The sequence below is a fragment of the Heptranchias perlo genome, chromosome 20, assembly GCF_035084215.1.
Source record: "Heptranchias perlo isolate sHepPer1 chromosome 20, sHepPer1.hap1, whole genome shotgun sequence".
NCBI classification, from domain to species: domain Eukaryota; kingdom Metazoa; phylum Chordata; class Chondrichthyes; order Hexanchiformes; family Hexanchidae; genus Heptranchias; species Heptranchias perlo.
Window position 1 is genome coordinate 28,072,273 of NC_090344.1, and position 7,819 is coordinate 28,080,091.

General features: G+C 44.8%; 1 non-coding gene across 1 annotated transcript; it reads left to right on the top strand.

The window, feature by feature from the left end:
• The first annotated feature begins 4,773 nt into the window (after positions 1–4,773).
• trnag-ccc (transfer RNA glycine (anticodon CCC)) lies at positions 4,774–4,844 on the top strand. Its single transcript has one exon. It is a non-coding gene; the product is annotated as a tRNA-Gly (tRNA).
• The last annotated feature ends 2,975 nt before the right edge of the window (positions 4,845–7,819 follow it).

Consider the following 7,819-nt stretch of genomic DNA (forward strand, 5'->3'; position numbering starts at 1 on the left):
AACCCAAGTGCCCACATGGGAACACTAAGAAGCAGATGCGTCATGGAACATACCAGTTGTACTTTGAACTCCAGTCAAAATGCCCGGATTGAAAGGTTTGATTGTTGAAGGTGAAACTTGAACTCACAACCTGAGCACTTCCAGAACCCATACTGCTTAGATAAATACCGAAGTATCAGTGCTTTTATCAAACAGCTTGATTTTCAGCCTCTCAATGATCGCTTCTGGATCTTTGTCAAAGAGAAGCCGCCAATCAAGAGGCGCTTCGTCAAATATCCGCAATGATCTTTAAAAGCCGTGGAATCTAAACAAAACCCCAAAAGATAAGAACTTTTATTTGTATTATTATTAACTGAAGGACATTTTTTCATGGTACCTCAAGGAGGATTGAGGCAAAGTGGGACCTGAAACTCAGAAAGTCTCTCTGGGCTGTCCGTGACTGAAGAGATGGACGTTATTTCATCTGAAAACTGAGGCACGGAACTTTCTCGTGGAGAAGTTTTACAGAAGATTGCGGTTGGTTAGTGGCAGTTGCGGGGGAGATCTGGAGGAGAGGGAGAAAAGTCAAAGTCACAGCTGTGACTGCTCAAGTGATCTGCTTATCTGTAATATTTTAAAAAGTAGTGTACAGTACAGAGCAGTGTCCTAGGCCCAATGGTCTTCAGCTGCTTCATCAATGACCTCCCCTCCATCCTAAGGCCATAAATGGGGATGTTCGCTCATGATTACACAGTGTTCAGTTCCATTCACAACCCCTCAGATAATGAAGCAGTCCGTGCCCGCATGCAGCAAGAACTGGACAACATCCAGGCTTGGGCTGATAAGTGGCAAGTAACATTCGCGCCAGACAAATGCCAGGCAATGGCTGTCTCCAACAAGAGAGAATCTAACCATGTCCCCTTGACATTCAACGGCATTACCATCGCCGAATCCCCAACCATCAACATCCTTGGGGTCACAATTGACCAGAAACTTAACTGGACCAGCCACATAAATACTGTGGCTACAAGAGCAGGTCAGACGCTGGATATTCTGCAGCGAGTGACTCACCTCCTGACTCCCCACAGCCTTTCCACCATCGAAAAGGCGCTAGTGAGAAGTGTGATGGAATACTCTCCACTTGCCTGGATGAGTGCTCGACACCATCCAGAACAAAGCAGCCCGCTTGATTGGCACTCCATCCACCACCCTAAACATTCGCTCCCTCCACCACCGGCGCACAGTGGCTGCAGTGTGTACCATCCACAGGATGCACTGCAGCAACTCGCCAAGGCTTCTTCGACAGAACCTCCCAAACCCACGAACTCTACCAGCTCGCAGGACAAGGGCAGCAGGCACATGGGAACAATACCACCGCCACATTCCCCTCCAAGTCACACACCATCCCGAGTTGGAAATATAGGAACATAGGACAAAGGAACAGGAGTAGGCCATTCAGCCCCTCGTGTCTGCTCCGCCATTTGATAAGATCATGGCTGATCTGTGATCTAGCTCCATATACCTGCCTTTGGCCCATATCCCTTAATACCTTTGGTTGATAAAAAGCTATCGATCGCTCATTTAAATTTAGCAATTGAGCTCGTATCAATTGCCGTTTGCGGAAGAGAGTTCCAAACTTCTACCGCCCTTTGTGTGTAGAAATGTTTTCTATACTCGCTCATGAAAGGTCTGGCTCTAATTTTTAGACTGCGCCCCCTACTCCTGGAATCCACAACCAGCGGAAATAATTTCTCTCTCTCCACCCTATCCGTTCCCCTTAATATCTTATAAACTTCGATCAGATCACCCCTTAACCTTCGAAACTCAAGAGAATGCAACCCCAATTTGTGCACTCTCTCCTCGTAACTTAACCCTTGAAGTCCGGGTATCATTCGAGTAAACCTACGCTGCACTCCCTCCAAAGCCAATATGTCCTTCCGAAGGTGCGGTGCCCAGAACTGCTCACTGTACTCCAGGTGCGGTCTAACCAGAGTTTTGTATAGCTGCAGCATAGCTTCTGCCCCCTTGTACTCTAGTCCTCTCGATATAAAGGCTAGCATTCCATTAGCCTTATTGACTATTTTCTGCACCTGTTCATGACACTTCAATGAACTATGTAACTGAACCCCTAAGTCCCTTTGGACATCCACTGTTTTTAACATTTTCCCATTTTGAAAGTACCCTGTTCTATCCTTTTTTGATCCAAAGTGGATGACCTCACATTTGTCTGCATTGAATTCCATTTGCCACAATTTTGCCCATTCACCTAATCTATCAATCTCCCTTTGTAATTTATGTTTTCATCGACATGATATCGCCGTTCCTTCATCGTCGCTGGGTCAAAATCCTGGAACTCACTACCGAACAGCACTGTGGGAGAACCTTCACCACACGGACTGCAGCGGTTCAACAAGACGGCTCACCACCACCTTCTCAAGGGCAATTTGCGATAGGCAATAAATGCCGGCCTCGCCAGCGACGGTCACATCCCATGAACGAATAAGAAAAAACCTCAACCAAACAAACAGATCTTTTGGATGGGTTCACTAATTGAGAATCGGATTTAACTGCTGTGTTTGGGCACACGGCCCCACACTGGTGAACTCCCAGCCCCTTCCATCAGCACTCGCTTTCTTTCACACACCGACTGGATTTCAACATGTTGCTGTTCCATCTGAAATTCATCAACGGCCTCTCTGACAAAATATCGAGTGAATCCTAATGCTTGGCATCCTGGCAATTCCCCACGCTGCATGCAGTGACAAAATCTGTTCTTCCACCGAAGTTTTCTGCTGACTGGGTATTTTCAACATTCTCGATTTGGGTGCATGGGCAGGTCACATTGTATGGTCAGACTTTCTTGTCCTCAGAGTCCAGGGCTTTGCATTCAAAAAAAGAAAATGAAAGCGCTTTTATTCTGACTCAGCTCAGACGAAAGATCATCGAACTGAAACATTAACTCTGTTTCTGTATCTATAGATTCTGTCTGACCTGCTGACGATTTCCAGCATCGACTGTTATTATTTCAGATTGGCAACTGAGCCAGTATTTTCATTTTGAATAAAAGGACTTTCGGAGTCCTACTCTTGTGATGCGGTGGCCGAGAGGTTAAGGCAACGGATTGTTAATCTATTGTGTTTCGCACGAGTGGGTTCGAATCCAGACTCGTCGGTATTGTGTTCAAGTCTTGTTTTTCTCATTCACTCCATCCAGAAGGTGTGGATGTGAGTCCCGTGCTTCCCGAAACGGCAGACCGAGCTTTTTGGGTTGTTTGCTGCAATCAGCAACAGTTCCTTCCACGAAGGTGCAGAGATTGGGAGATCGCGACGCATCAACCGGACAGCGGTGTCCTGGTAAAAAGAGTTGATCTTGTGATCAGCGGAAGAGAAACTAATCGACCACAATTGTGATTTATATCCCGGATCATTCCGTGTCTGTGTCTGTTTAAAAGGGATGTGCCGTAAGTCCCAGATTATTCCGTGTTTGTGTCTGTTTAAAAGGGATGTGCCGTAAGTCCCAGATTATTCCGTGTTTGTGTCTGTTTAAAAGGGATGTGCCGTAAGTCCCAGATCATTCCGTGTCTGTGTCACCCGATTTTCTTGATACATTTTTCCTTCTGAACTGAAATGACGATCCTCTCTCGAGAAGAAGATTCACCGCCTGCTTCGGGCAACTGGTAGGAAAATTAACAAAACTGATGAAACCAAGTTCATTCTGCTGGGCTTCCATTCCAATTTCCGCAGTCTATCCCCCATTCAGTCCCACCCCCGCCTGTACATTATAATCTGCGATATTGGTAAGGGAATGGAGATGACGAATATCACGTTAATAATTTTCTTGGTTCCTCAACACTGAATAGCATCAATTGTAATGATTCAGGAGGTAATCATAGAATCACAGAAGCTTACAGCACAGAAGGAGGCCATTCCGCCGTGGTACCTGTGCTGGATCTTTCGAAGAACTGTCCAATTAGACCCACACCCCAGATTTTCCCTGCAAATTAGTTCTCTTCATGTACATGTCCAATTGCCTTTTGAATGATCCTGTGGAATCTGCTTCCACCACCCTTTCAGGAAGTGAGTTCCTGATCTTAACAAACCCTCCGTGTGAAAAAATTCTCCTCAATTCCGCTCTAGTTCTTTTCCCAATTATTTTAAATCTATGATCTCTGTTTACCGACCCACTTGCCGGAGGAAACAGTTTCTCCCTACTTGTACTTTCTAAACCCCTCATTATTTTGAATATCGCTATTAGGTCTCCGTTTAACCATCTCTGCTGTAAGGAGAATAATCCCAGCTTCTCCAATCTCTCCAAATAACTGAAGTCCCTCATCCCTGGCATCATCCAGGCCAACCTGCTCTGAATCCTCTTCAATGCCTTTTCATCCTAAAGTGTGGTGCCCAGAACCGTACAATATACTCCAGCTGAGGCCTAAACACAAATTTGTAAGGATTAGTATGACTTCCTTTTTTTTGTATTCAATGCCCCTATTTGCAAAGCAAAGTATCCTTTATGATTTGTAAACCGCCTTATCAACTTGCCCTGATTTCAAAACATGCACGCCCAGGTCCCATTACTCTTGATATTAGAGTGTCTTTATCAAAATCGTTTTGAATGTACGACTTGTAATATCAAGCAACAATTTGCAGAATCAACTGCGCTGAATATTGTCGACTGTCTCGATATCGTCACAACGCACACTCGACCATCAGTAAACTTGACTCAAATTGCTGCTTTCATTCACTATGAGAGCGAAGAGAACTAAGTGGACATTTGCAGTTAACAGATGTGCCAGCATTGGTGGTTCAGTGGTAGAATTCTCGCCTCCCACGCGAGGGACTCGGGTTCGATTCCCGGCCAATGCAGAATCGTTTTGCATTCTGCACCAATGAGCAACTTGGGAACTGGAGTCGGCCATTTTGCACCTCGAGACTGTTCCGCAATTCAATGAGATTATGGCTGTTCTGTGACCTCCCTCCATAAAACCGCCTGAGCATCAATTCCTTTGGTTCAAAAAAACCTATCAATCTCAGGTTTAAAATTAACAATTAAGCTCGCATCAACTGCTGTTTGCGAAAGAGAGTTCCAAACTTCTACTTCCCTTTGCCTGTGGAAGTGTTTCCCAACTTCATTCCTGAAATTGCTGACTCTAATGTTTAAGCGATGTCCCCTCGTCCCAGGCACCCAACGAGCAGAAATAGTTTCTTTCGAACTACCACAACAATTCCCCTTAATATCTTGAAAACTTCGATAAAATCAGCCCTGAACCTACCAAATTCCAGGGGAAACAACCCGAGTTTGTGTAATCTCTCGTTGGAATTTAACCCTTGGAGTCCAGGTATCATTGTAGTAAATCGACACTGCACTCCCTCCACAGTCAATATATCCTCCCTCAGGTGCGGTGCCCAGAACTGAACACAGTACTCCAAGTGTGGTCCAACCAGAGCTTTGAATAGCTGTAGCATAATGTCTATTCTCTAGTATTCTATGCCTCTAAATAAAAAAGGCCAGGATTACATTCGCCTTTTTGATTATTTTTTTGCACCTGTCTATGACATTCTAATGACTATGTAGCTGGACCCCTGAGTCCCTTTGGACCTCCACAGTTTCGAGCATTTCATCATTTAGAAAGTATTCTGAAATATCCTCCTCAGGTCCAAAGTGGATGACCTCACACTGGACTAAATTGAAATACATTTGTCAGTTTTGCCCATTCGTTTATTATATTAATGTCTCTGTAATATTGTTCTTCCATCTGCACTGCGTACAATGCTGCACATCTTGGTGTTATCGGCTAACTTGGATATGTGGCTTTCTATCCTATCATCTAATATCAATGAGGCCGCCTGAAGGTAAATTCACATTGAGCTTCAATCTCCTCATCAGCTTGAGACATTTATTTACTTCACATGTGTTTCGCCTTGGAAACTTCCGCACTCTCTCCTCTGGATCTTAAAAATGCTCTCGATATAATTCAATTCGACCAACAGCAACACCGAAAAGGTATCAGAATCCAATTGGTGACTTTTCACAAAAAGCCTTGTGGTTGTCAGGTTCGTCGTGGATTCGAACCCGGGACCGTTCGTATCATTAATCAATAAAATCCCCGAAGTGATAATCATATCCCGAGAACAACAAAGCACTGTCGCTACCGTCGTGCAGCCAGTATAAATGTCCGCTGCCTCCCACAGCCGATCAGCCATCTTTCAGACCGCTTCTGTCCATCCCATCTCGTTTTCTATTCTGGCAACAGCAACATCAACTTGTACACTAACTATTTCCAGTCACCAATATTAGTCTCCCTTTATCAAATGGTTTTGACTGTACGACCTGTATTATCAAGTAAGACGTTTCAGAATTAGTTGCTCTGAAACTACCTTGCTTGGGAGGATACTGAGAGGTGTAGATGAACACAGGGACCTTGAAGTGCATGTCCACAGATCCCTGAAGGTAGATGGACAGGTAGATAAGGTGGTTAAAAGGCATACAGGATACTTTCCTTCATTAGCCGAGGCATCGACTGTAATAGCAGTGAGATTATGCTAGAACTGTATAAAACATTAGTTAGGCCACAACTTGAGTACTGCGTGCAGTTGTGGTCATCACATTACAGGAAAGATGCGATTACACTGGAGACTCGTGACTCCCCGAAACCTTTCTAACATCTACAAGGCATAAGTCAGGAGTGTGATGGAATGCTCTCCACTTGCCTGGACGAGTGCAGCTCCAGCAACACTCAAGAGGCTCGACACAACCCAGGAAAAAGCAGCCCACTTGATTAGCACATCATCCACCACCTTAAACATTCACTCCCTCCACCACCAGCGCACTGTGGCTGCAATGTGTACCATCCACAAGATGCAACTCCAAAACCCGCGATCTCTGCCACCTGTAAGGACAAGGGCAGAAGGCACATATGAACACCGCAACCTGCACGCCCCCTCCAAGTCACACACCATCCTTACTTGGAAATATATCGCCGTTCCATCATCATCGCTGGGTCAAAATCCTGGAAATCCCTACATTGCAGCACTGTGGGAGAACCTTCACCACACGGACTGCAGCGGTTCAAGAAGACGGATCACCTCCATCTTCTCAAGGGCAATAAGTGCTGGCCTTTCCACCGACGCTGACATCCCATGAATGATTAAAACAATGTTAGGATTTCCTTCAGTCTGAAACAGAATGTTGCTGGTTGATTAATGGCGATTAGAACATTACAGAGTGTAATGAGTTTTGCGAAATCAATACAATAAAATATTTTGTATAAATCAATCCATTGGGAAAATTCTGCCTCCATGTTTCTACTGTTCCCTTTCATCCATGGGCCGCAATCTTACTGATAAGCCTACCGTGCGGCATTTTATGAAGCGTCCATATACATTGCATCAACTGCATTGCCTTCATCTACCCTCTATGCTAATGTATCAAAAAGCTCTATCAGGTTAGTTGAACACGATTTGCCTTTAACAAATCCATGCCGGCTTTCCCTAATCGATCCACACTCGTCCAAGTGACTGTTAATTCAGTCCCGGATTATCGTTTGTAAATGTTTCCCCACCACTGAGGTTAAACTGACTGGCCTATAGTTACTGAGGTAATCCTTGCATTCTTTTTTGAACAAGTGTGTAACATTTACAACTCTCCAGTCCTCTACACCACCCCCATACCTATGGATGTTTGGAAGATTACGGCCAGTACCTCCGCAATTTCCACCCTTACTTCCCTCAGCAATCTCGGCCGATCCCATCCGGACCTGATGACTTATCTACTTAAATACAGCCAGCCTTTCAAATACCTCTTCTTCATCAATGTTTCGCCCATCCTGTATCTCAACTAT